The 26876-nt window shown below is 48.1% G+C and overlaps 1 protein-coding gene across 1 annotated transcript in view; it reads left to right on the forward strand.

The window, feature by feature from the left end:
* The first annotated feature begins 4008 nt into the window (after positions 1-4008).
* The window catches only part of LOC144764048 (uncharacterized), a 54700-nt gene continuing 31832 nt past the window's right edge, over positions 4009-26876 (forward strand). The window contains exon 1 of the mRNA XM_078650196.1: positions 4009-4116. The gene's annotated coding sequence lies outside the window, so the exon portion shown is untranslated. The remainder of the gene's footprint in view (positions 4117-26876) is intronic.

Below are 26876 nucleotides of genomic sequence, written 5' to 3' on the forward strand. Positions count from 1 at the left end.
GCATGTACTCCCACCCACTGCTTTACATGAGCAGCACTTACAGACTCCAAGCACTTCCAGGCTACATGTACTCCCACCCACTGCTTTACATGAGCAGCACTTACAGACTCCAAGCACTTCCAGGCTGCATGTACTCCCACCCACTGCTTTACATGAGCAGCACTTACAGACTCCAAGCACTTCCAGGCTGCATGTACTCCCACCCGCTGCTTTACATGAGCAGCACTTACAGACTCCAAGCACTTCCAGGCTGCATGTACTCCCACCCGCTGCTTCACATGAGCAGCACTTACAGACTCCAAGCACTTCCAGGCTGCATGTACTCCCACCCGCTGCTTTACATGAGCAGCACTTACAGTCTCCAAGCACTTCCAGGCTGCATGTACTCCCACCCACTGCTTTACATGAGCAGCACTTACAGACTCCAAGCACTTCCAGGCTGCATGTACTCCCACCCACTGCTTTACATGAGCAGCACTTACAGACTCCAAGCACTTCCAGGCTGCATGTACTCCCACCCGCTGCTTTACATGAGCAGCACTTACAGACTCCAAGCACTTCCAGACTGCATGTACTCCCACCCGCTGCTTTACATGAGCAGCACTTACAGTCTCCAAGCACTTCCAGGCTGCATGTACTCCCACCCACTGCTTTACATGAGCAGCACTTACAGACTCCCAGCACTTCCAGGCTGCATGTACTCCCACCCACTGCTTTACATGAGCAGCACTTACAGACTCCAAGCACTTCCAGGCTGCATGTACTCCCACCCGCTGCTTTACATGAGCAGCACTTACAGACTCCAAGCACTTCCAGGCTGCATGTACTCCCACCCGCTGCTTTACATGAGCAGCACTTACAGTCTCCAAGCACTTCCAGGCTGCATGTACTCCCACCCACTGCTTTACATGAGCAGCACTTACAGACTCCAAGCACTTCCAGGCTGCATGTACTCCCACCCACTGCTTTACATGAGCAGCACTTACAGACTCCAAGCACTTCCAGGCTGCATGTACTCCCACCCACTGCTTTACATGAGCAGCACTTACAGACTCCAAGCACTTCCAGGCTGCATGTACTCCCACCCACTGCTTTACATGAGCAGCACTTACAGACTCCAAGCACTTCCAGGCTGCATGTACTCCCACCCGCTGCTTTACATGAGCAGCACTTACAGTCTCCAAGCACTTCCAGGCTGCATGTACTCCCACCCACTGCTTTACATGAGCAGCACTTACAGACTCCAAGCACTTCCAGGCTGCATGTACTCCCACCCACTGCTTTACATGAGCAGCACTTACAGACTCCAAGCACTTCCAGGCTGCATGTACTCCCACCCACTGCTTTACATGAGCAGCACTTACAGACTCCAAGCACTTCCAGGCTGCATGTACTCCCACCCACTGCTTTACATGAGCAGCACTTACAGACTCCAAGCACTTCCAGTCTGCATGTACTTCCACCCGCTGCTTTACATGAGCAGCACTTACAGACTCCAAGCACTTCCAATGTATTTTGAAAGGGGGCTTTCCCGCACTTTTCATCAGAGCTAACATATTTCCATAAGTAAAGTACCACTTCTACCACTTCTGAGTAGCAGAATCAACATTATTGGTCTTTTAGTTTTAGGCAATAATGGCCTTTGCCTACTTTTGACATTAAAACCCTGTGTGGCCACCAGCTTTGTCCATAAAATGTTTGATTGTTGCCCAGTCTGTCCAAGGCCAATGCCAATCCCTGCAGGATCTTCTCCACTCTGTGCCCCTTCATCCTCTAGGATATTTGCAGTGCCATTTTAGGACTTAGAGGGACCAGGGTTCCTCAATCTGTTCTGCACATATTCACCAAACCTTCCAGAAAGGATGGTTAATTCTTCACAAGCAAGTCTTGAGGAATAAATCTCTTCCCTCTATTTGACATCTGAGGCAGGATGGGCCAGGGCTATGCTGTGTTCACCACAGCTGTGGTGGGGTTAAAGAAGCCCTATGAAAAGAAGTAATTTGAATGGCATTATACAATACCCGGTAGAAAGCGCACCTTCTCTAGCCATCCTCCGCCTGAAAGAGAACATCTTCCAGGGGCCCAGATGCCCCTCACAGGCTACCCACAGCTTATTGAACGTGTCTGGGATATATACGATGACAACCTTGTTTATTGCAGATATTCTGCCGCTCTGGGATAATTGTAAAATAGCAATTTTGGCCTCTTGTAAACTAAAGGTGGGAATCTCTTCAATGCTAGGCAAATATAGTATGATGTCACCTCGGAGCTGCAGATAGCAAATGAACGGTACCTGCTGCAAGAGAACAAATTTCTCACTTTTCTCTGCAAAAATATTACCTAGTGTGAAGTAGAGATATCATCTAGATTGCCCTATTCTTTAAAACCCTTTAGACCAATGAATTGTGGAAAATGGAATATATGTAATGAAAGAAAGAAAGGAATATAAGTAAAATATTGAGTATTTTAATGAAGAGATAATTTAGTGATGTTCATTACTACTAAGGCTCCCCCTTTCAGTTTTTATTGATATTTGCAGAAATATAGAGACAAAAAACAATGTGTCTTCTGTCGGTATTTATTATTATTATTTTTTTACTTTATTTAAGATTTTACATATTAACGTAACACAGGTGTGCGTTTCGAGACCAACAAAACGATGATATAGTCATGTATTTTGGTGGTTACAGTTTAAGACATTGGCCTATTCACGGTCGTCCCCCGCTCCATTGTCTGTAGCCAAGTATTAAGGGCATTTAATCGCCCTCCCCTTCAGCACCCTCGGCACTTCCCCAGCCAATGCACTTAGGGAACATGCGCAAAGGCCGTCGGACCAGTAGAGTGATGACAAGGCTCCCTGCAGGCCCTAGGGCATCCTCTATTTCATCTCTGCGACACCTCCTGCCCCCCCCGGGCCCCATAGAACCCTTCACCTCCTGCCCCTTTCCCCCCAGGGGGCCCCATAGAACCCTTCACCTCCTGCCCCTCCCCCCCAGGGGGCCCCATAGAATCCTTCACCTCCTGCCCCTCCCCCCAGGGGGCCCCATTGAATCCTCTACCTCCTGCCCCTCTCCCCCCCCCAGGAGGCCCCATAGAATCCTTTACCTCCTGCCCCCCCCAGGGGCCCCATAGAATCCTTCACCTCCTGCCCCTCCCCCCAGGGGGCCCCATAGAACCCTTCACCTCCTGCCCGTCCCCCCAGGGGCCCCATAGAACCCTTCACCTCCCCCCAGGGGGCCCAATAGAACCCTTCACCTCCTGCCCCTCCCCCCCAGGGGGCCCCATAGAACCCTTCACCTCCCCCCAGGGGGCCCAATAGAATCCTTCACCTCCTGCTCCTCCCCCCCAGGGGGCCCCATTGAATCCTTCACCTCCTGCCCCTCCCCCCCAGGGTGCCCATAGAACCCTTCACCTCCTGCCCCCCCCCCCCCCAGGGGGCCCCATAGAACCCTTCACCTCCTGCCCACCCCCCCCCCAGGGGGCCCAATAGAATCCTTCACCTCCTGCCCCTCCCCACAGGGGGACCCATAGAATCCTTCACCTCCTGCCCCCCCCCCCAGGGGGCCCCATAGAACCCTTAACCTCCTACCCCCCCCCCCCGGGGGCCCCATAGAATCCTTCGCCTCCTCCCCCCCCCCCCGTGTCCAGTGACCCCACCTCAGCCTGGGTCTGCTCCACCTCTCTCTGGTGCTCGTGAAATCCCATAAACACAAACAGTGATGACGCTGCACTCACCCCTGACCCGGGGATCCTGCTCTGTCTGCAGCAAACCCTGAGGTCGGAGGTCAGAGTATCATACTGGTCGCTCTCCGCATGCGCAGACTCTGGCGGGCACCTGTCATGGTTGCACACTGGTCGCGCCGCGCATGCGCAGATCCCTAAACCACAGTCTTCATCCCAACTAGTAGCTGAAGGTCTGCGCACGCGCAGTTGTGAACCTTCGATCTTTACACAAACACGTAACCCGAGTTCAGCGCATGCGTAGATCTACACTCACTACCTCCGGAAGTGACGTCCTCCGTGTCTGCGACCAGGAAGTGCTCATCGCAGACAGTGGAGCTGCAGCCCCGGGGGCGCCTCGAAGCGGAGGCTTCATCTGCAGGCGCTGTGAGGCCGGTGAGTCAGAGGGGAGGGGGAGGAGGGAGGGGAGGGGGGGGCTCATCTCTCTCATCGACCCTCATCCCTCAGCATTGACCCCTCAGACCCTGTGTCTCCTCCTCCTGGAGGCGCCTCGAGGCCTTTACAAGCCTCAGTTTATGATCTGCATTTCTATCAACCATTCGTGGATTCTGTATCTATGTCCTCAGAGCACGGGTCCTGAACAATCATTGGCAAAGCCAAGAGATTTCACCCATGCAAAGTCTCTTGGCTTTGCCAATGTTTGTTTAGCCATGCTGCACAGCTCAAAGTCAAACAGAGCAAAGCGCTGACGCCCCAGAGTGCACCGCGGCCTGGGACTGTGTTATTCTTTGTCATGTTGCACAGCAGCTTGCGAGCTTTGCATCATGTCTAAATAAGCATTGACAAAAACAAGTACCTCATGTTATTTGAGATCTATTTGGCTTTGTTAATGTTTTTTTGTGACGATGCGAGGAGCGTTGGCTGCAACATTACTCCAGGGCTTCCAGCACCTGGGAAATGTGGAGATGATTTCATAAACACAGTCACTCATTTAATTACAATACCACACAAACAATATTCCCTCTATTTTTATCCTCTGTGTGCGAGAGAGTAAGGTCTCTGTGTGCTGCAGCCAAGGCTATGTGCTCCAAGAACCTGGCCACGCGTGTAGACCCGAGCTTTAAGTGAGATGAAAAAAACTAGGGTGTCTCTCAAAAAGCCTGACCAATGCATTTAAGGACATGGCTTACAAAGCAATTAAGATAGTTTAGCATAGTGTGCCACCCGACTGATATTTCGCTTCTTCTGTCATTGCATCAAAATATATAATACAAGTATCTTTACACCTACAAGAAGCCAGGATTATTGGCTTTGTCAATGGTTGTTCGTTGCATAAAGTTGTATATCATATTGTAAATGCTTCCGGTCTTGTGGTAGAGGTTGTGGCTTAATGCTCGAGCTGCCAACTTGGGAGATGGGTTTTCTGTCTCGGGTCAGATCAACATTCTGTGATAATCTGCAAATCAGTGAATCTCCCCAGGCATATAAATAAAAAAAATCCAGTAAATCGCTCCAGTACCTTTGGGTTGAGTTTGCATTATAAAAAACTTGCTACATTTCTTTTCTAAATGAGGGGCTGAGGGTTTGCCTGTTGAAGGAATTTATGTTAAATGCAGCCCAAGACGGATGCTGTGATCAGGGGAGCAACTAGACCCGACCTTCGGGATGGGGCTAACACTCCCACCTAGTGATAGCCCTAGCACGCGTCGCACACTGTGCAACAGTCTTTCTTGGCGCCCCATCTCCTTCTTCTCCATGAATTCCATCACTACCACTCACCAACATCCAGGACCATCTGAAAGCACACATTGTGCTTTTAAACGTCCTGCATTTCTTTTCTTAAAGCATCACGGCTGCAGGGCTGATTGCGGGCCTTTTGAAAGTATTTATGTTAATCACAGCGTCCGTCAAGGGCTGCATTTAGCATAAATACTTTCAAAAGGCACACAATAAGCCACACAGCTGAGCTGTATTTAGAAAATAAATGCATCAAGTTTAAAAGCACGTACTTGTTTCTTCAGATGATTCTGAAAGCACACCTCATGTTTGTAGACTTGTTGCATTTCTTTTTTAAATAGAGCACAGCTTTGGGGTTGATTGTATGCCTTTTGAAAGTATTTGTTAAGTGCAGCCCTTGACGGGCACTGTGATTAACACAAATACTTTCAAAAGACCCACAATCAGCCGAGCTCTAGTTAGAAAGGAAAGGCAGCAAGTACATGTTATGTTAATTAAACTTTTAGAGTGCAACGGTTACCCTGAGGTGTCCTGGCGCTATGCACTGCATATCAGGAGAAATGATGTCACTGAGTAAACAGCCATGTATTCAGCCCCTTCTAAAAGAGAGGAGATCTGCTGAATTTCTCAAATGGAACGGCAGATCATTCCAGGTGATGAAACTCCTAGCTCCCCAACTGGCTTTTTAGGTCTCGTATAGGGCTGCCTCTGCCAGGCATCAAGTAATCAGTATTACTACTGAAACTCCACCCATTGCATTTGTCTTTGTTTTGTCGCTTGCCATTGGTGGAATCTGGCATTGCTGTTCTTATCTTGCGCATTGTTGGCTTGTGGTCCGATACATCACTTCCTTTTTCTTTGGTTTTTAGAGGAAGCAGCATGGGACAAATACAGTTAACTTACGCTGCTGGCTGTTATCTTTTTATTTAGGGACTACTTTTATTCTTGTGGCATTTCCACATGTGGCAGCTTCCTGCACTTACCTAAACCTGTTTATTTATTTACCTTTAATTTATTCATAACTAAATCAGGCTGAAATGATGCTGCCCATGCAGAGGCTCGAACCCTGTTTTTTTGCTCCAAAGTCAGCAGCGTTATTGCTGAGCCACATCTTTGCACCGTTTGTTGTATTTGGTTTCAGATGGTACATTTGTCCCTCTCAACCGTGTTTTTTAAAAATTGTATCTGTCTCTATGTGTATTATTTTTTTCTATTTATCTCTCCCCACCCCCCTCCGAAATTCTTGTTTATTTTTTAATAAGTAAATAATGCAGCCCACGCCGAGGATCGGAACCCTGTTCTCCAGCTCCAAAGTCAGCAGCACACGCAGCCTGCCATCTGTGTTGTGTCAGGTTACAAATGGTTTCACTTTCGGGGCTTCGCTGCTGCGCTTGTTGTAAATGCCCCTCCTTTCGGTGCCTGGTTCTCTCCCAGGTGATTTCACTCACTGAATATTTTTGTGGGCTATCATATCGGTATTCACGCTTCTTTCTATTCCAGCATGTGATGGCCCCTCATTCCTCCTCCTGTGTGGGTCTGGCCGAGGCTGGCGATGGAGAACTCTTTCAATTGTCTCTAAACACTTCACTGTAAACACACCCGTCAAGAGGCCCCATGTTATGTGCTTCACCTTGCGTCAGGCTCTTTCATGACCTCTTCCCCAAACCGTATGTTCCATTCTGTGACTTGTAGCGTCAAATTGTAAATTTTAGAAATGGTCGTAGTGGCATTGCCGTGGCATGCGATCACTTGGACACAAAGTCTTAAGTTACTAACACGCTTTTATAATAGTGATAGCCAACGTACATAGCCACGAGTATATTTTAATATTATTTTCCATTAATTGTTTTCATGATTCCCGAGTGAACATGTCACTTATGTTGAAATAACTTTGACCCCACTAATACAAGTTCCGAGCGTGAACAGGACATGCCTTAAATTCTTCAAATGTGCCGTGCCATGTAGCTTTAATTATATACACCAGCCCCACGCCCAGAAATCAACCCGCAGCCACTCGCAAACAATGCACACGGTTTTCTGTCGAGCAAAAATGTATTTCTATTTTTTGAAATACAAGTTCCGAGCTTGAACAGAACGTTCGCGAAGTAATTCTCTCTAAACACTTCACTGTAGACGCAGCCGTCAAGAGGGTCCATGTTATGTGCATCACCATTGCCTATTGAAAATACAAGTGAATATCAAAGCATTGTTGCTCTGCACAACTTCAAAGCCAGTTGTTTTGTCTGTTTCTGGCACATGTGCAACCCAGAAAAACATTCTTCCACCTCTAAAGTGGCAACCCTGGACAATTTGGAGGCAGTCTCTGCAACAGGAGCTGCTGTCACAAGTGAAAGATATAATTGCAAACAATAAGTGCCAGGAAAGGAGGAAGTCATTTGCAGAGACCCAAACAACAAGAGGCCCATTCAACCGGCAAGTTTTCATTCAGATGATGTTCGGTTGTTGTAGCTCTGCTGCTCTTTTCACGTTCTGCCAAACTGCTTTAATCTCTTGTTTTTATCTTGGTTAACCGAGTTTGTGGAAGATGATAGTTAAACACGTGTCCTTCAGAAGAACAAAGCTGAATGTGTTACCTTAAAGCGGCGGATTGCAACTCAGTTCGTACATGGCCTAATCAGTGGCATGAATGCATCTTTGCCGAGTAGTAGTTTACCATAAACTGCTCAGCGAGTCATCAAGTTGCCTGAGCATGACCCATCAATGCAGTGGATAGTAATGTAGCTCAGTGGGCTAATGTGCATACTTTAGAAAAATTCTGTCTGAAGTGCAGGCTCAAAATCAATGTAGGGTAAGGAAGCAGGGGTGTTTGGGCTGCAAAGTATGTGTCATGAGGATGGTGAAGATTATAATCCTATAAAGGATGTTAGTGGGGCTAATGCGCTTGCTTTGCACATATCGACTTCTGCTATTCTCGGTTCCCGTATCAAAAATATGTGTGCTGCGAAGATCTGTAATGTGTTGGTTTAAGTCCTTTCAAGTCAGCTCATTGGGTTAATGCAGGTGTTGCAGAGATTATTTTTATGGATAGTTCACAAATACCAGTGTCAGAAAATACTTGAGCAGGAGCTGTCTGCTGTGGCAGTCTTTACTCAATTTGCATATCAGAGACTTGATTGTAATGCACGCTCACTGTTATCATTTTAAGGGCAATACAACTAAAGTTTATCAGCGGTTGACAGAGCAGCAACAGGTCTCGCATTTACACAAGTTTGAGCTATTGGCATTGTAAATAAGAATGCCTTTTATTTATGTTTTGGTTTTTGAAACATAAATAAAACGCATTGTGATTTGCAATGTCAATAGCTCAAACACGCGTAAATACAAGACCAATTGCATTGCAAATGCAATAGGTCTCGCATTTGCGAGAGATTAAGCTATTGGCATTGTAAATGACAATGCCTTTTATTTATCTGTTTTGGTTTCAAAACCAACACATAAATAAAAGGTTTGTCATTTACAATGCCATTAGCTCTAACTTTTGCAAATGCGAGACCTATTGCATTGTAAATGCTTGTTTAAATATAGGAACTAGGACTTGTTTTGCTGCTGTGGACCGAAGAGTCCTTCCAGGAACATATCATTCGAATCTTTGACTCAGATGGCCGGGCCAATTCCATTGAGGGCTTTAAATGCCATACAGAGGCCCATAAAGCGTACCCTTTCTTTCACAGGGAGCCAGTGTAGTTGTATTAGTTCTTTTTTGACAAAATGTAGGTGTCCCTGTTAACAACCTGGCCGCCGTGTTTTGTGTGATCAGAAGCCTGTTAATGTGCTGTTTTTGGGCATTCGGACAGAGGCTGTTGCAATAATCCAGACGTGCCATAACAAGTGCTGTGACCACCGTCCTGAGACTTTCTTCTGGAAGATAAAGCTTTATTTTTCTTATGATTCTGAGTATCAGAAAACAAGTTGACACCACCGTGCTTATGTGGTCACTAAACGTAAGTTTGTTATGCACGAACACCCACAGATTTGTTGCTTTCCCGGTGGGGGCAGGGCAAATACCAAAATCTTCTGGTCACGAGTCTGGTGTCCATAGGTGTGGGTTATTCCCGAATATGATGACTTCTGTTTTGCTTGAATTTAGTTTCACGCAGTTGGTCGACATCCACCCTGAGATGGATTTCAGACAATCATGAAAACGTGCCCCAGTTTCCTTTTTATCCCCATCTCTAAGATATAAGACAATTTGAGTGTCGTCCACATAGGAGGTGAGTTGGAAGCCAAAGGATCTTATTAAACATGCCAGAGATATCAGGTACACATTAAAAGGTGTCTGGCTTAACGATGAGCCCTGAGGAACCCCACAAGAGAGGGAAAACGGCTTTGACATGTTGTTGTCGTCCAGATCAACTGTTTGTGTTCTTTCAGATAGAAAGGACTGCAGGAGGTTCCAAGCAGCACCCTGTACCCCTGCTTCAGACAGCCGGTCCATCAGAGCTTCATGATGGACCGTGTCAAAGGCCGTTGACAAATCCAGCATAATCAGTATTGCCTTGCCTCCACAGTCCAAGGCCTCCCTCACTTCCTCTGTAGATTTAATTAAGGCCAGCTCCGTGCTGTGTTTGCCTCTAAACCAGTATTGAGACTGGTCGAGTAGATTATTGGTTCGAAGAAATAAATCGAGCTGGGTATTCATAGCTTTGTAAGCAGTTTTTGCAGGAGGCGGAAGCCGTGAAATTGCCCTATAACAACTTGGGTCCTTAGGAACCAGAGTCGTTATTTTTAATAGAGGGAGGATAGAGGCCTTCTTCCAGTCCCTGGGAAATATCCCGGTGGTGAATATGGTGTTGAGCAAAGGGGTAAGAACTGACCCTATGACTTCCGGGATTAATTTCAATACAAACGCCGGACATGGGTCTATTGACCCTGATCGAAAAGAGTTCAAAAGATTGATTGAGTCTGATGTTTCTAGCAATGAGAATTTATCTAAAACTGGTGTAGGGTTGGGTCTATTAGGTTCTTTTCTAGGTGGCTGCACTCTTTCACCTTTTTGGGCTAAAGTGAATGTAGAAAAAATACATTCTACCTTTTGGTGGAAAATAGGAGCCAATTTTTTGCACAATTCAGGACTACTTAAGCTCTTATGGGCTGGTGCGGCAAGTTTAGTAATATTTTTAAAGAGTTCTTTGAGACTGGATTTAGCTCGAGAAATTAGTCTTTCATTTTTGTTTCCAGCAATAGTTCCTTATAGATTCTGAGACTGTGCTTATACAGTTCTCTATCCTTGCTTTTATACCCTTTCCTCCATGCCCGTTCTAATCTTTTACAGGCTGTTTCAGGTTTTTTAAATCATCTGAGTACCAGGGGGCTGAGGTTTGGGCCTGTTTAGGGATCCAATGTTTAACCGGAACTAATTTATTGCATGCCACGTCTATCCAATCTGTATAGGCCGACGTAGCCTGGTCCACCCCAGAGGGGAGAGGGTGCAAGGTTCTCTTCAAACAATCTGCATTTTTCCAGGCTCTTTTTGCAATCTTCCTAATGGATTCAGGCCTCGGTTGAAGGCCTTTTGACCCTTTCGGTTCAAATAAAAATGGCCCTGTGATCGGACCATGCCAATGGGAGTAGCACAGTGCAGGTCAGATTTGGATTATTAGAAACTGTCAGCATATTACAGGACTGCATTTTATATGCATAGCTGATTGGGTTAATACGCCTCCTGCAGAGAGTCTGTCAGCATATTACAGGACTGTATTTTATATGGAGAGCTCAATGGTTTTATGCACCTCATGCAAAGAGTCTGTTAGCATATCACGGCTGTATTTTATATGGATAGCTCAGTGGGTTACTGTGCCTCCTGCAGAGAGTCTACCAGCATATTACAGGACTGTATTTTATATGGAGTACTCAGTGGGTTAATGTGCCTCCTGCAGAGAGTCAGCTGCATATTACAGGACTGTATTTTATATGGATAGCTCAGTGGGTTAATGTGCCTCCTGTAAAGAGTCAGTCAGCATATTACAGGGCTGTATTTGACATGGATAGTTCAGTGGGTTAATGCGCCTCCTGCAGAGAGTCTGCTGCATATTACAGAACTGTATTTTATACTGATAGCTCAGTGGGTTAATGTCCATTGCTGCACTCCATTGCAGCACTCCATTGCAGCACTCCATTGCAGCACTCCATTGCTGCACTCCATTGCTGCACTCCATTGCTGCAGTTACTTGCTGCACTCCATTGCTGCACTCCGTTGCTGCACTCCGTTGCTGCACTCCTTTGCTTCAGTCCATTGCTGCAGTCGTCCATTGCTGCACTCCATTGCTGCACTCCATTGCTGCACTCCGTTGCTGCACTCCGTTGCTGCACTCCGTTGCTGCACTCCGTTGCTGCAGTCCGTTGCTGCACTCCGTTGCTGTACTACATTGCTGCACTCCGTTGCTGCACTCCGTTGCTGCACTCCATTGTTGCAGTCCATTGCTGCAGTTACTTGCTGCACTCCATTGCTGCACTCCATTGCAGCAGTTACCTGGTGCAGTTACTTGCTGCACTCCATTGCTGCAGTCCGTTGCTGCACTCCATTGCTGCAGTCGTCCATTGCTGCAGTCATCCATTGCTGCACTCCATTGCTGCGGTCGTCCATTGCTGCAGTCGTCCTTGCTGCAGTTGTCCATTGCTGCAGTTGTCCATTGCTGCAGTTGTCCATTGCTGCAGTCGTCCATTGCTGCAGTCGTCCATTGCTGCAGTCCATTGCTGCACTCCATTGCTGCGGTCCATTGCAACGGTCCATTGCTGCACTCCATTGCTGCACTCCATTGCTGCACTCCATTGCTGCAGTCCATTGCTGCACTCCATTGCTGCAGTCCTTTGCTGCACTCCATTGCTGCGGTCCATTGCAACGGTCCATTGCTGCACTCCATTGCTGCACGCCATTGCTGCACTCCATTGCTACACTCCATTGCTGCAGTCCATTGCTGCGGTCCATTGCTGCGGTCCATTGCTGCAGTCTTCCATTGCTGCACTCCATTGCTGCACTCCATTGCTGCACTCCATTGCTGCAGTCCATTGCCGCGGTCCATTGCTGCGGTCCATTGCTGCAGTCTTCCATTGCTGCACTCCATTGCTGCACTCCATTGCTGCACTCCATTGCTGCAGTCCATTGCCGCGGTCCATTGCTGCGGTCCATTGCTGCACTCGTCCATTGCTTCAGTCCATTGCTGCAGTCCATTGCTGCACTCCATTGCCGCAGTCCATTGCCGCGGTCCATTGCCACGGTCCATTGCCGCGGTCCATTGCCGCGGTCCATTGCCGCGGTCCATTGCCGCACTCCATTGCTGCAGTCCATTGCTGCAGTCCATTGCTGCAGTCCATTGCTGCAGTCCATTGCTACGGTCCATTGCTGCGGTCCATTGCCGCGCTCCATTGCCGCGCTCCATTGCCGCGCTCCATTACCGCGGTCCATTACCGCGGTCCATTGCTGCGCTCCGTTGCTGCACTCCATTGCTGCAGTCTATTGCTGCACTCAATTGCTCGGTCCATGGCTGCAGTCCATTGCTGCACTCCTTTGTTTTACTCCATTGCTGCACTCTATTGCTGCAAGTTTAGTAATAGTTTTAAAGAGTTCTTTGAGACTGGGTTTAGCTCGAGAAAATTGTTTTTCTTTTTTGTTTCCAGCAATAGTTCCTTATAGATTCTGAGACTGTGCTTATACAGTTCTCTATCCTTGCTTTTTATACCCTTTCCTCCATGCCCGTTCTAATCTTTTACAGGCTGTTTCAGGTTTTTTAAATCATCTGGGTACCAGGGGGCTGAGGTTTGGGCCCGTTTAGGGGTCCAATGTTTAACCGGAACTAATTTATTGCATGCCGCGTCTATCCAATCTGTATAGGCCGACGTAGCCTCGTCCACCCCAGAGGGGAGAGGGTGCAAGGTTCTCTTCAAACAATCTACATTTTTCCAGGGTCTTTTTGCAATCTTCCTTATGGGTTCAGGCCTCGGTTGAAGGCCTTTTGACTCTTTCGGTTCAAATAAAATGGCACTGTGATCGGACCATGCCAATGGGAGTAGCACAGTGCAGATCAGATTTGGATTATTAGAAACCGTCAGCATATTACATGCCTGTATTTTATATGCATAGCTCAGTGGGTTAATGTGCCTCTTGCAGAGTTAGTCCGCATATTACAGGACTGTATTTTATATGCATAGCTCAGTGGGTTAATATGCCTCCTGCAGAGAGTCTGTCAGCATATTACAGGACTGTATTTTATATGGAGAGCTCAATGGTTTTATGCACCTCATGCAAAGAGTCTGTTAGCATATCACAGGGCTGTATTTTATGTGGATAGCTCAGTGGGTTACTGTGCCTCCTGCAGAGAGTCTACCAGCATATTACAGGACTGTATTTTATATGGAGAGCTCAGTGGGTTAATGCGCCTCCTGCAGAGAGTCTGTCAACATATCACAGGACTGTATTTTATATGGAGTACTCAGTGGGTTAATGTGCCTCCTGCAGAGAGTCAGCTGCATATTACAGGACTGTATTTTATACGGATAGCTCAGTGGGTTAATGTGCCTCCTGTAAAGACTCCGTCAGCATATTACTGGACTGTATTTTATATGGATAGTTCAGTGGGTTAATGTGCCTCCTTCAAAGAGTCTGTCAGCATATTATAGGTCTGTATTTTATATGGATACCCCAGTGGGTTAATGCGCCTCCTGCAGAGAGTCTGTCAACATATTACAAGACTGAATTTTATATGGATAGCTCAGTGGGTTAATGCACCTCCTGCAGAGAGTCTGCCAGCATATTACAAGACTGTATTTTATATGGATAGTTCAGTGGGCTAATGTGCCTCCTGCCTAGAGTCTGCCAGCATATTGCTGGAGTGTATTTTATATGGATAGCTCAGTGGGTTAATACGCCTCCTGTACAGAGTCTGTCAGCATATTACAGGACTGTATTTGATATGGATAGTTGAGTGGGTTAATGCGCCTCCTGCAGAGAGTCTGTTGCATAGTACAGAACTGTATTTTATACCGATAGCTCAGTGGGTTAATGTCCATTGCTGCAGTCCATTGCTGCAGTCCATTGCTGCACTCCATTGCTGCACTCCATTGCTGCTTTCCATTGCTGCTTTCCATTGCTGCTTTCCATTGCTGCACTCCGTTGCTTCAGTCCATTGCTGCAGTCCTCCATTGCTGCAGTCGCCCATTGCTGCACTCCTTTGCTGCATTCCATAGCTGCACTCCATTGCTGCACTCCTTTGCTGCATTCCATAGCTGCACTCCATTGCAGCACTCCATTGCTGCACTCCGTTGCTGCACTCCTTTGCTTCAGTCCATTGCTGCAGTCGTCCATTGCTGTACTCCATTGCTGCACTCCATTGCTGCAGTCGTCCTTGCTGCAGTTGTCCATTGCTGCGGTCCATTTCTGCAGTCGTCCATTGTTGCACTCCATTGCTGCGGTCCATTACTGTGATCCATGGCGGCATGACTTACTGGCCTGCTGCGCGCTTGCGTTGATTCGCTATTGCCCTTCTGATTGCCTTTCTGATTTTAACCTTATAAAATATATATTTGCATTTGTTTCAATCGCACTGTGCGAGTACAGGACGCAGGCGCTTTTGACCTTGTAGATACATTGGGAATTTTAGGTAGAGCTTACCTGCACTATAATGGTTGGGCACCCGCACTTTGCGGGACAGAGGGCTATCTAGGGCGTGCTGCTGGGTCCGCTTTGCGCCGTTTTGGCCGCCATATTGGGTGTGGGTTTCCAGGAGGTGACAATTCCTAGGCGCCATCTTGGCTGAGGGGCCAGCGGCTTGCCCTCACAGGACTTCCGCGATCTACGGCACTTAAGATGGACACCTCCCAAGCGTGCAGCGGGCGCGACGTAAGCCCGTTTGCGCCCGTCAGCGCACAGGTTGCGCCGGGCGCCGGGAATGCTGCCTCTCTGTCTCTTACTCATTTTACTTATTTGAGAGATAAGTTTGGACCCCCGTTCTATACCGAGCCGCCAACCTCACACCATTGCTAGCCGTCTGGAGCCCCTGTCCTGTGGCTTGCTCAACGTTAGATCTCTCAGCAAGCATCACGTGGAAATTGCACTACTCATTGAGTCTTATGAGTTAGATGTACTTTTCATGACAGAGACATAGACCAGAGCAGATAGTGCGGTGGAATTGGGCCTTGCCTGTCCCCCGGGCTATAAAATCAGACACAACCCTCGTGTAGGGACTAGAGGAGGTGGCGTAGGTTTCATTTTTAGGGAAGCATTGGATATCTCCCAGCTGGAGACTAAGGAAATCCCAGGTTGTGAACTAATGGGCTTCTCCTTAAAAGGACAAGGAGGCGTCCTATATTCCGGGCTGCTGTGCTATAGACCCCCGGCCAATGCCCTGTCAGCCGTGCCTGAGCTGGTAGATCTGATTTACGATCTTTCCAACTCCCATGCCAGGACTATGGTTCTGGGAGACTTTAATCTGTGGCCGGATGGGTCTACAGACCTAGCTTAAAAAGATCTGGTCCAGGCCTGTTGCAATATCCAGCTGCAGCAGCTGGTACTCTCCCAGACTCACTCAAAGGGTCCCGCCCTGGACTTGATCTTTGCAGATGCTAGTCGGGTGACTGTACGGAACATCATTCCTCAATGCTGGACGGACCATGCTCTTGTCCACTTCTCTCTTCTACTCCCTGTCGATATACTGAAGAGTGGCAGTACAGGAGCTACTACTAAGTTTGGTAGGCAATGGTCAAGGCTCCTGAAACAGTCGAGCCTGCCAACTCTGCTTTCAGAGGGTTTTTCCTTGGGAGGCAGTGTTGAGGAGAGTTACGAGATCCTTAGCCAGCAAATTTCTGACTCATTTACTGAACTGGCTCCTTTGCGGAAAACCAGGGTCAGGGCTAAACATGCCATGCCTTGGTTTTCTAAGGAGCTTCTTCTGCTGAAACTCCAGTGTAAACGGGCGGAGCGTGCCTGGAGGAAACAGTATCTTGAGTCGGATAAGGCTCTCTTTAAACAGGCATTGTCGGTTTATAAAGCGCAGATTAACTGTGCCAAGGCCAGATTTCTCAAGGAGACGCTATCGCTAGCAGTGAACAAATCCCATGCCTTGTTTAGGATCGTTAAGGATCTTTCTCGTCCTGCCTGTGTTACTAATGACATTCCGACCCCTCAATCGTTATGCGACTCTCTGGCAAAGGCCTTCGAGGACAAGATTGCTTCCATCTTGAGCAATCTGGGTACTTCGTCCATCCCTGATCCCCAGTCTATGCCTAATTCTGTACTGGTGACCACCCCCAGGACCCTGGAGGTGGATGGAAGGCAAGCTCGGTTGAACAGCTTCCCCCTCCCGTCCTTTGAGGATTTTTGCTCATTGGCCGACGGGGTCTCTTCGGGTTCTCCCTTTGACCCGTTACCACATACATTTTGGAAACTGTTCCATGAGGAGCTCTCCCCCCCCCCCTTCATGCCATCTGTTGTCAGTCCTTCAGTACCGCTCGGGTTCCGGATTGTTGGAAGTTGGCCGTGGTATCTCCGCTTTTGAAGAAGGAATACGCTGGATCCTACTTGTTCAGCGAACTACAGGCCTATTTCATTGCTTCCTTTCCCAATTAAGATCTTGGAGAAGCTGGCTACTAAACATCTGTCCAGCTTTATAGAGACAAACACCTGCCTGGACGTGGCTCAGTTTGACCCACGGTACTGAGTCCGCACTGGTGACCGCTTTGGATGACCTTCGTTCGCGTGTCGACCTTGGTCGAGCAGCCTTTCTATTGCTGCTCGACATGTCGGCCGCGTTCGATACGGTCCGCCATGCCATTCTGGTCAGGAGACTAGAGGAAATTGGGGTGTCCGGCCTGGCTCTGGACTGGTTAGTCTCTTATCTCGGTACTAGACACCAGGTGGTAGCCTTGCCGCCCTATCGATCTGACAACAAAAAAGTGGGGCTGGGCGTACCCCAAGGGTCGGCCATTAGCCCTATTCTTTTTAATCTATACCTCCGTCCCCTGGTCAGGCTGATTAAGTCCTTCGGCATCGCGGTCATCAATTACGCTGATGACACGCAACTTATCTTCTCTTTTGAGGGTAGGGATGCTGTGTCTCAGGAGACCTTCCACCGCTGTATGACAGCTACCGCGGATTGGTTGAGTCAAAACTCCCTGCAATTTAACAGCTCAAAAACTGAGGTACTGCACTGTTCGATGGATCGCACCCCTCGGCCTCTGCCACTGGATTTTTGGCCTTCTTCCTCCCAGGGCACTGTGTTGGCGGCAGATTCTGTTCGAAATCTGGGTGTGATGTTCGAATCTAACTTACAGTTAGACACGTTTGTGAACAAAACTGTGGCTCCTTGTATGATGCTGCTCCGCACATTGCGGAAGATCCTTCCTTTGCTCCCGGGTCACGCCCGACCAGAGGTAGTGCGTAGTATCATCTTAAGCAGGCTTGATTACTGCAACGCACTACTTCTGGGTGCGCCTGTTACCCTGGTGGGTAAACTGCAGCGAGTACAGAACATGGCTGCTAAGCTGGCTCTTTCTCGACGGCGTTCTGATTCCACTTCCTTGGCGCTCATGGACCTTCATTGGTTGCCAATCCTCCAGCGCATTGATTTTAAAGCATTATGTCTAGTATTTAGGGCCATTCATGGTCAGGGGCCGTCTCCGCTGCAGGCGATGTATTCCTGGTATACGCCTACCAGATCTCTTTGTTCTTCGTCAGCCTGCTCGGTGGTAATCTGTAAAATGTTGAGGACTAGGATGGGCGGACGCTCCTTTAGATTTACCACAGCTAAACGGGTGAATTCTTTACCCCTACCTCTGAGAAATATGGGGGACCTCTCCTCCTTTAAAAAAGGATTAAAAACATACCTCTTTCCTAGGACAGTGTAAAGACTGTGGCAGTGTAACATCGCGTATGGTTAGTCAAAAGTCAAAAGCGCCAGGATACCCTTTGGGTGACAGTCTCAGCGCTATATTAATATGCCATACATACATACATACACTCCATTGCTCCAGTCGTCCATTGCTTCAGTCCATTGCTGTAGTCCACTGCTGCAGTCGTCCATTGCTGCAGTCCATTGCTGCAGTCCATTGTTGCAGTCGTCCATTGCTGCAGTCCATTGCTGCAGTCGTCCATTGCTTCAGTCCATTGTTGCAGTCGTCCATTGCTGCCGTCGTCCATTGCTGCAGTCGTCCATTGCTGCAGTCCATTGCTGCGGTCTATTGCTGTACTCCTTTGCTGCGGTCTATTGCTGCACTCCTTTGCTGCGGTCCATTGCTGCAGTCGTCCATTGCTGCAGTCCATTGCTGCAGTCCATTGTTGCAGACGTCCGTTGCTGCGGTCCATTGCTGCAGTCCATTGCTGCACTCCTTTGCTGCGGTCAATTGCTGCGGCCCATTGCTGCAGTCCATTGCTGCAGTCCATAGCTGCACTCCATTGCTGCGGTCCATTGCTGCGCTCAATTGCTACACTCCATCGCTGCGGTCCATTGCTGCAGTCCATTGCTGCACTCCATTGCTCTCTTTTTATCCGAGGTTGATGTCAGCAGCAAGATGGTTATTAAAATGTGTTCAAGATCAAACTGGAGCCATAGTTTAAAAAACTTTAAAGAGACTGAGTGCTTGTTTCAACATGTAGGCGCTTGAAGGGGGAGGGGGCAAGGGAAAGTGGGAATACTATTGGTAATAACTCATCAGGGCTATTGGTGACGCCGTATTCTGTTTTCTGTTACATTTAGTATTGCGAATCTGTTAATGGAGCACCTATCACCAAGACCCAGCACTATATAAATTAGGATACAAATACAGTGATTGAGTTTTATTTTAATTTTATTAAAATATGATTTACTGTCCCACTTTCGCATAAATAAATGTCTGCTACAGCTTCATTTTCTTTTTCTTGTGTGCGTTTGCTTGAAGGGAGGGTGGGTGTAGTTTCTCTTGCCTGTCAGTTGCGTGAAGTCAGAGGGGGCCGCATGCTGTCACTGCTGCCTGGGCCTGGCGTGTAAAGATGGACTCATCTCCGTGGTGCTTCCTTTTTGGTTCATAGCTATAATGGAGTCTAAGTAACTACGTATCTCTGGAATCACCAGGGTTCATCTCTGCGGTTATTTTTCTGCTTTTCTTCTCTGCGCTATTTCTTGGCCAGAGGCAACAATTGTCTAGTTTTTTATGAACCCAATTGTAGCAGGGAGACGTATAGTGTGCACTCTGTCAACATGTGGACAGGCTACTCTCTGTGTTGCTTCGCGTCTAAATGCTGTTATGTTTGGCTTGGTGTACGTTGTGGGAAACATGGCACGCATCTGATGCCTTGGGCAATATTTTATTAAAAATCAAGTATTAAAAGACCTGGGCTGGGGATATCTTGTTGGAGGTTGAACGTCTGCTGTGGCGCAGTCCTGCAGCGTTACTCGGATCTATGTTTACACAGAGCTTTGAGTGATGGGTTCCCTGTCTCTCTCATGTTGCTCTGCTGGTAGCCTCCCCTCACATTCATATGTGGGTCAGAGGGGCATCTGTTCATTGTCATGAGACTCGGGCGTCCGTGGCTGGAATTCCAAGGCACGTCACTCATTATGCCAGACTGAGATGCTGCTTGTTGACGTCATTCTCCAGCGTTTCACTCTCTCGAGGGCCTTCACTCACCTTCCACGTGACACATTCCAAACATGCTCAGAAACACAAACCTGCACCCGGGTCATTTTGGGATTCCTCTTCTTTGCATAAATCAGTACATTTCAAAATCTAAGTATTTTTAGTGTGTGTGTGTTTTATTTTTTCACATTCACTGGTAGCTCCTCCCAGTGTTGGTAACCACTGCCAAAACAAGACACACACCACTGTGAGGACTAGCGTGCTATGAGGACCGATTTCCACATGGCATTTGCATGTGTGTGTGTGTGTGTGTGTGTGTGCTAATTACAGCACCCTCTTAACACGTTTGTGCAATCAGCCTCTCACTAGCAGGAAAACAAGTCTTGCAAATAAGTAGGAGCAACAATAAAAACAAGCCTTATTCTTGGAGACCTGCAGATTTATTTATTTATTTACTTGGGTGTATAGACCACCAGGCACATCTGCAATTACCCTTGCTTACATTAATAACCCCGCCCCCTTTGTATTCTGTGACCCCATTGGCCGCCCCGCTCCCGCCTCCCAGCTGCTCCTCCCTCCCACTTGGCCTCAAATGGAGCCCGCGCGGCGTAGGCGAGTGTGACCTGACCCCAGTACACCCCCACACCGCACGGCCCACCAGCTGTATGCGCGTCTCTGCCCCAGCGCCACAGTTTCGTCCCTGACCTCGGTGCCCCCTCGCTGCTGCTTGTTTTTTCCTCCCACTGTTGCCCTCATCTTTGGTATTTCATAATTGTATTGTATTTTAGTGTTTTCTTCTGTCAGTTGTTTTTGTGTTTTTTGTCAATATTGTACCCCTGGTGTGACCTCTTCCCGGTTCCCGCCGCTGCTCCCTCGCGGCCCGCCCCCTTTGTATTCTGTGACCCCATTGGCCGCCGCGCTTTCGCCTCCCAGCTGCTCCTCCCTCCCACTTGGCCTCAAATGGAGCCCGCGCGGTGTAGGCGAGTGTGACCTGACCCCAGGACACCCCCACGCCGCACGGCCCACCAGCTGTCGGTGCCCCCTCGCTGCTGCTCATTTTTTCCTCCCGCTGTTGCCTTAATTTTTGCCATTTCATAATTGTATTGTATTTTAGTGTTTTCTTGTGTCAGTAGTTTTTGCATTTTTTGTCAATATTGTACCCCTGGTGTGACCCCCCCGCTCCTCGCTTCCCGCCGCTGCTCCCTCGCGGCCCTGCCCCCTTTGTATTCTGTGACCCCATTGGCCGCCCCGTTCCTGCCTCCCAGCTGCTCCTCCCTCCCACTTCGCCTCAAAATGAAGCCCACGCGTACGCGCAGCGGTCATGCCGATTGTGCGTCGAGACAGCGCCCAGCGCCAGGACCCCTGGTCCTCGACGATGCCAACGCACCCGACGAACTTACGACACCACCAGCCTCCACGCTCTCAACTCCGGCCGAAACACTGCCTGCTACCAAGCCACCCCGAGGCGCACACACGGACCCTTCACCTGCCAAGCCTGCCAATTCACCTGCCTCCGGACCTGCACCACACCCGCCAAGCTGAGCACCAGCAACAACCACCTCAAGTGCATCCTGCTCAACACCCGCTCCGTCCACAGGCACGCCGTGGAACTCTGGAACCTCCTCGACACAACATCACCAGACGTCGTCTTCCTCACGGAAACCTGGATGAACGCCTCCTCGGCCCCGACATCGCCATAGCCATACCGGATGGCTACAAGATCACCCGTAGGGACCGCGTCAATCAAACCGGAGGAGGCATCGCCATCATCCACAGAAACACCATCTGCATTACGACCAACTCCGACGACACCCTCACCGCCGCCGAACACCTTCACTTCCAGATCCACACAGACCCCAAGACCACCCTCAGAAGCACCCTCATCTACAGGCCCCTGGGACCACGCACACAATTCAGCGAAGCCATCGCAGACTTCGTCAGTCCACACGCCCTCACCTCCACAGACTACATCCTCCTAGGGGACCTCAACTTCCACCTGGAGAACAACAAGGACTGCAACACCGCCGCCCTGCTGGACAACCTCGCCAACCTCGGACTAAAGCAACTGGTGAACACCCCCACCCACTACGCCGGCCACACACTTGACCCAGTCTTCTCCTCCAGCAAGCACATCTCCTTCAGCCACTCCACCGGACTACACTGGACAGACCACAGCTGCGTCCACTTCAACTTCAGGAGAACCACGACCCCCCACCACCCTCAACAGGTTCCCCGCAGAAGCTGGACCAAGCTCACCGCCGACCAGCTCGCCACCACCCTCAGCCAGAACCCGCCCACCAACACGAAGGACCCCGACGAAGCAGCCTGCAACCTCACACAGTGGCTCACCGACTGCGCCGACGAACTCGCACCACTGTTTCTGGCACATGTGCAACCCAGAAAAGCATTCTTCCACCTCTAAAGTGGCAACCCTGGACAATTTGGAGGCAGTCTCTAGAACAGGAGCTGCTGTCACAAGTGAAAGATATAATTGCAAACAATAAGTGCCAGGAAAGGAGGAAGTCATTTGCAGAGACCCAAACAACAAGAGGCCCATTCAACTGGCAAGTTTTCATTCAGATGATGTTTGGTTGTTTTAGCTCTGCTGCTCTTTTCACGTTCTCCCAAACTGCTTTAATCTCTTGTTTTTATCTTGGTTAACCGAGTTTGTGGAAGATGATAGTTAAACACTTGTCCTTTAGAAGAACAAAGCTGAATGTGTTAACTTAAAGCGGCGGATTGCAACTCAGTTCGTACATGGCCTAATCAGTGGCATGAATGCATCTTTGCCGAGTAGTAGTTTACCATAAACTGCTCAGCGAGTCATCAAGTTGCCTGAGCATGACCCATTAATGCAGTGGATAGTAATGTAGCTCAGTGGGCTAGTGTGAATACTTTAGAAAAATTCTGTCTGAAGTGCAGGCTCAAAATCAATGTAGGGTAAGGAAGCAAGGGTGTTTGGGCTGCAAAGTATGTATAACGAGGATGGTGAAGATTGGGATCTAGGCCTCATCACAGCCAAGAGGCTGCTCACCAAACACTGGAAAAAGAGAGAACCACCAGTCACTAAATATTGGTATGCTTCCTTCACAAACTGGGCCAGGGAAGAAAGTGTGGCGCTGCACCGAGAAGAGATAGCGGGCTTAAGACAATTCCCCATTGCACAACCCTGGGATGACATCATGAGATCCCTACAGAGAGAGGGCACAACCAGAGGGCTCGCATAGGGGTCGCCACACGAAGGGAAACACGGATGGAGTAACTATGGAGACGCCAGGGACACGGACAGTACTCCCCCCTCACGACACTCACACACCCGGAGCACCGGAGACGCGGCGCTTACAGACCGGAGGAGGCTTGCCTTACCCCAAGCTGCCCTGACCAATGGCTGTACCACACGCCCGACACGCTGACCGAGGGTCCGGACGGCCACCCACACGGAGAAACGTTAGTCCATAAACTGTTACACCACATTCCTGGCCCCCTTTACCGGCGTCGCTCCCTCACATACACTCTCCCACCCCGCCCCCCTCCCGCATGAATCCCCCCGTTCACCCTATATTTTTCTTTTGGTTTCTCGTCTCCCGTACATAGCCCTCTCTTACCCAAACGCTCCACCCGGGAAACACATTTGGACGCCTGACCGGCCACGAGGCCGGACATACGTCGCGTCTTCTCATTATACACTCAGGCTATATCCTTTATCCATATGATACATAACACAATGCATAGACAACACGTGGGGCCTTGCCGTTCTAACCGGATGGCATGAACTACGACGAGGATAGACCGAGCACGGGTATTAACCACCTCTATTCCACCGCAACGCTCACATGGTCTGCCCGCGAACTTTATAGGTTTCAGTACAATAGACACTGAAATGATCCTCGACGACACAGCCAACAATTTGGGACACGCCGTTGAGACCTGTTCGGCTTATTGAGTTAAAACGTTTACTCTTTATAAAAAGATAAAACAAGACGTCATTTGAATGTATAATTGTACTAAGAGCATACGTGATGAGAAGGAAACATTTAATGACTTATATTTTAGGGTCACGGTCGAAGGTAGCATGTACCTTCCTTTTTAGGTCGAAGCACGACCTGCATTCAATGCGTAAACATTGATTGCAGTGCTTCGACAACTATTGTGACCCGTTTTTGGGAATGTTGTGGTAAATAAATAATTAATTACCGGATCTATTTTTGACTGGATACAATATAAACAGATAGCTCAATAAATAAGAGTCAGGATTCGAGGTATCTTGAGTTTGCAGGTTTTTAATAAAGCATAAAGGACAGCAACAGGACAACCTGCACGGGAATAGGATGGCAGCTGCCGGGGGCAGGATCGGGACAAAAAGCTAACTTTAATAACAGTGCATAACATATATATATATATAACAATTGCATTGCATTCAGTACAGTAGGCGTAGCAGTAGGCGGGGTTTGTAGCAGTCGCGAAAGATAAGGCAGAAAGTAGGTGTAACAAGAGGCGTGTACATAGTCATGTGGTATAAACGTAACAGAATATGTCATAAATGGGGCGGAAACATGGAGGGGGCTACCTGAGGAGCCGGGACCTCTGACCTAGTGGTGCGCGTAAACTGACAATGACGTGTTACCAGGAGCAACTGGGGGCTATGACTTCTGCGCTAGAAGAGGAGACTAAAGTCTGGAGTGTCAGAGCGACATGTACCTAAACACTATCTAGTATCTGATGTTTAGAGAACATGTTGATAGAATCCAAAAGTTATCAGGGCAAAGGCTAACAGACTCTAAGACTGGTGCATGCATTATTCTACATGTAGTGCGGGTCGAGGAATATTAAATGACCATTAATACAGTATTTCTCTTACATGGAGACATAAAGGCTAGACTATGACTGAAACTATTGATGCGATTCTGTATCTTAGGAATGCAGAGAAGAAGAGCTGGACTGATAACTAGAATCATAACATACTCTTGGCAGACTGGGAGGCAGAGCCATGCCGAGCCGGGCACTGCGTGGCATGAAGTAAGTGAAGGGTCAGGGATACAGGTGGGGGCTGTATCGCTCCTCGGAGAGGGTTCAGGAGACAGGAGCTGAATCTGGTGTCCGGGCCCTTTTGAGGCCTAGAAACGGGGACTTTTACTGAATTAACGTGCACACTGTGAAACGTGGCAACATAGATTTACATAGGCCTAATACTCGTAGCTTTCACGAGAACTGGAAACTGGCATACTAGAGTTGGACACAACTATAATTGCGTCTTTAATCGATCATAAGGAATACATATGCATATCGATCATGCACATATAACATGGGGTGGGGAACACGTAAGGACACAGAACATGGCAAAATTTACTTTTCCACATTCCCTCCTTGTCACTACGTATTCCATCAGGAAACATCAATATTCATGATACCATCTATCATTTCATACAGTATCATTTGCTCGTCTCGAATTGTCTTGGAACGGGACTTAGGACTAGGACTAAGACTAGGAATACAGGATGTAGCACAAATGCCGCAAATCGCAGGGCCACATTGTAAACAGAGGCAGCAACTGAAAATGATCATTACTGCAATACCTAGGAATGACAATACTTTCCATCCCCAGGCAGAAATTATACTCCAGAGCCAACCGGACCATGTCCAGGTGCCTGGATTCTGGTGTAACTGATGGGCAATTTTATGAAGTCTGGTTATAGCCGAATAAACAGACGGTGCGTTATTAGGAATGAAAATGCAGCAACTAGATCCGATGACTCTACATGCTCCTCCTCTCTCGGCCAGTATGACGTCAAGAACGAGACGATTTTGGAGCACGACAAATCTCATAGCAGATTGCTCTTCGGTCAAGTTACCTAGAGCAGAAGTAGTCTCATTCACTACTGCTTCAAGGGTTCTGGTTAACCTACGGATTAACTTACTATTCTGGATAGGTCCTATAAAGAAGAAGAATCCTTTATTGAAATCTGTATACTGTTCTAGAGTAGTTTCAGTTTGATCGACAATTGGGGACTCGATCTCCCTTCTATGTCTAATGTGTACTAGATGCGTGTTTCTATGATAATCGGATGGGGCTAGAAAAACTGGTGGCAGTAGGAAGGCAATGTAACATGTTCCATCCCAATCGAGGGGCAGACGAACATATGCGGTCTGACCACAAACAAAATAAGAATGACGTGAGGTTTTGAAAATAGATTTCCCACTGTCACTATACTTGACAGTAGTAGTACAATCACTATGTCCTACATGTGCGGAACCATTCTTTCTGACACATAATTCGCCTTTGACTGGTAGTACTGAAATAGCAGGCAGATCTGGAGTAGTATCAGACTGAACATTCAGGACCATAAAAGTCGAGGAATAATTACCTAAATTATATACTTCATTTTCTAGATCTAACCCTGTTCTATGGGAGAGACCTTGCTTGTCTGGGAAACATGTACTATTCAGAAGGGACATATCAGTTGAGGATGACGTTAACGTGGACCATGCTCCACACGAACCATTATGTGAAAACGGATAAGGAAAGAGTGGCAGAACTCCCTTCGGTGTCTGGAAAGGGGGGAGTCGACCACACACCCAACAATTAGTGGCATTGCTGGTCTGGTGTGAATAGTGTAACATTCTGATAAACGTGTTATTTCTCATAGCAAGACGATAGGATAACTCGTGAGGAGGCAGATCACTAAATGTGTGCTCTACTGTAGCATTAGAAAACTTATTTACATGAGAAATTGGAAAACATAAATCTAATGCATAACTTGTGCAGGTAACCATCAAACTCAAAAACATAAGAAAACATAGAATAATGATACATCTGATAGAGTTTTGACTAACTCTCTCACTATGGGGGTCTATCTCATACATGTCAGAAACCTGTCTAACCGTTTCACCCGAGGGGG

Source organism: Lissotriton helveticus, chromosome 6 (genome assembly GCF_964261635.1).
Source record: "Lissotriton helveticus chromosome 6, aLisHel1.1, whole genome shotgun sequence".
In the NCBI taxonomy this organism is placed as follows: domain Eukaryota; kingdom Metazoa; phylum Chordata; class Amphibia; order Caudata; family Salamandridae; genus Lissotriton; species Lissotriton helveticus.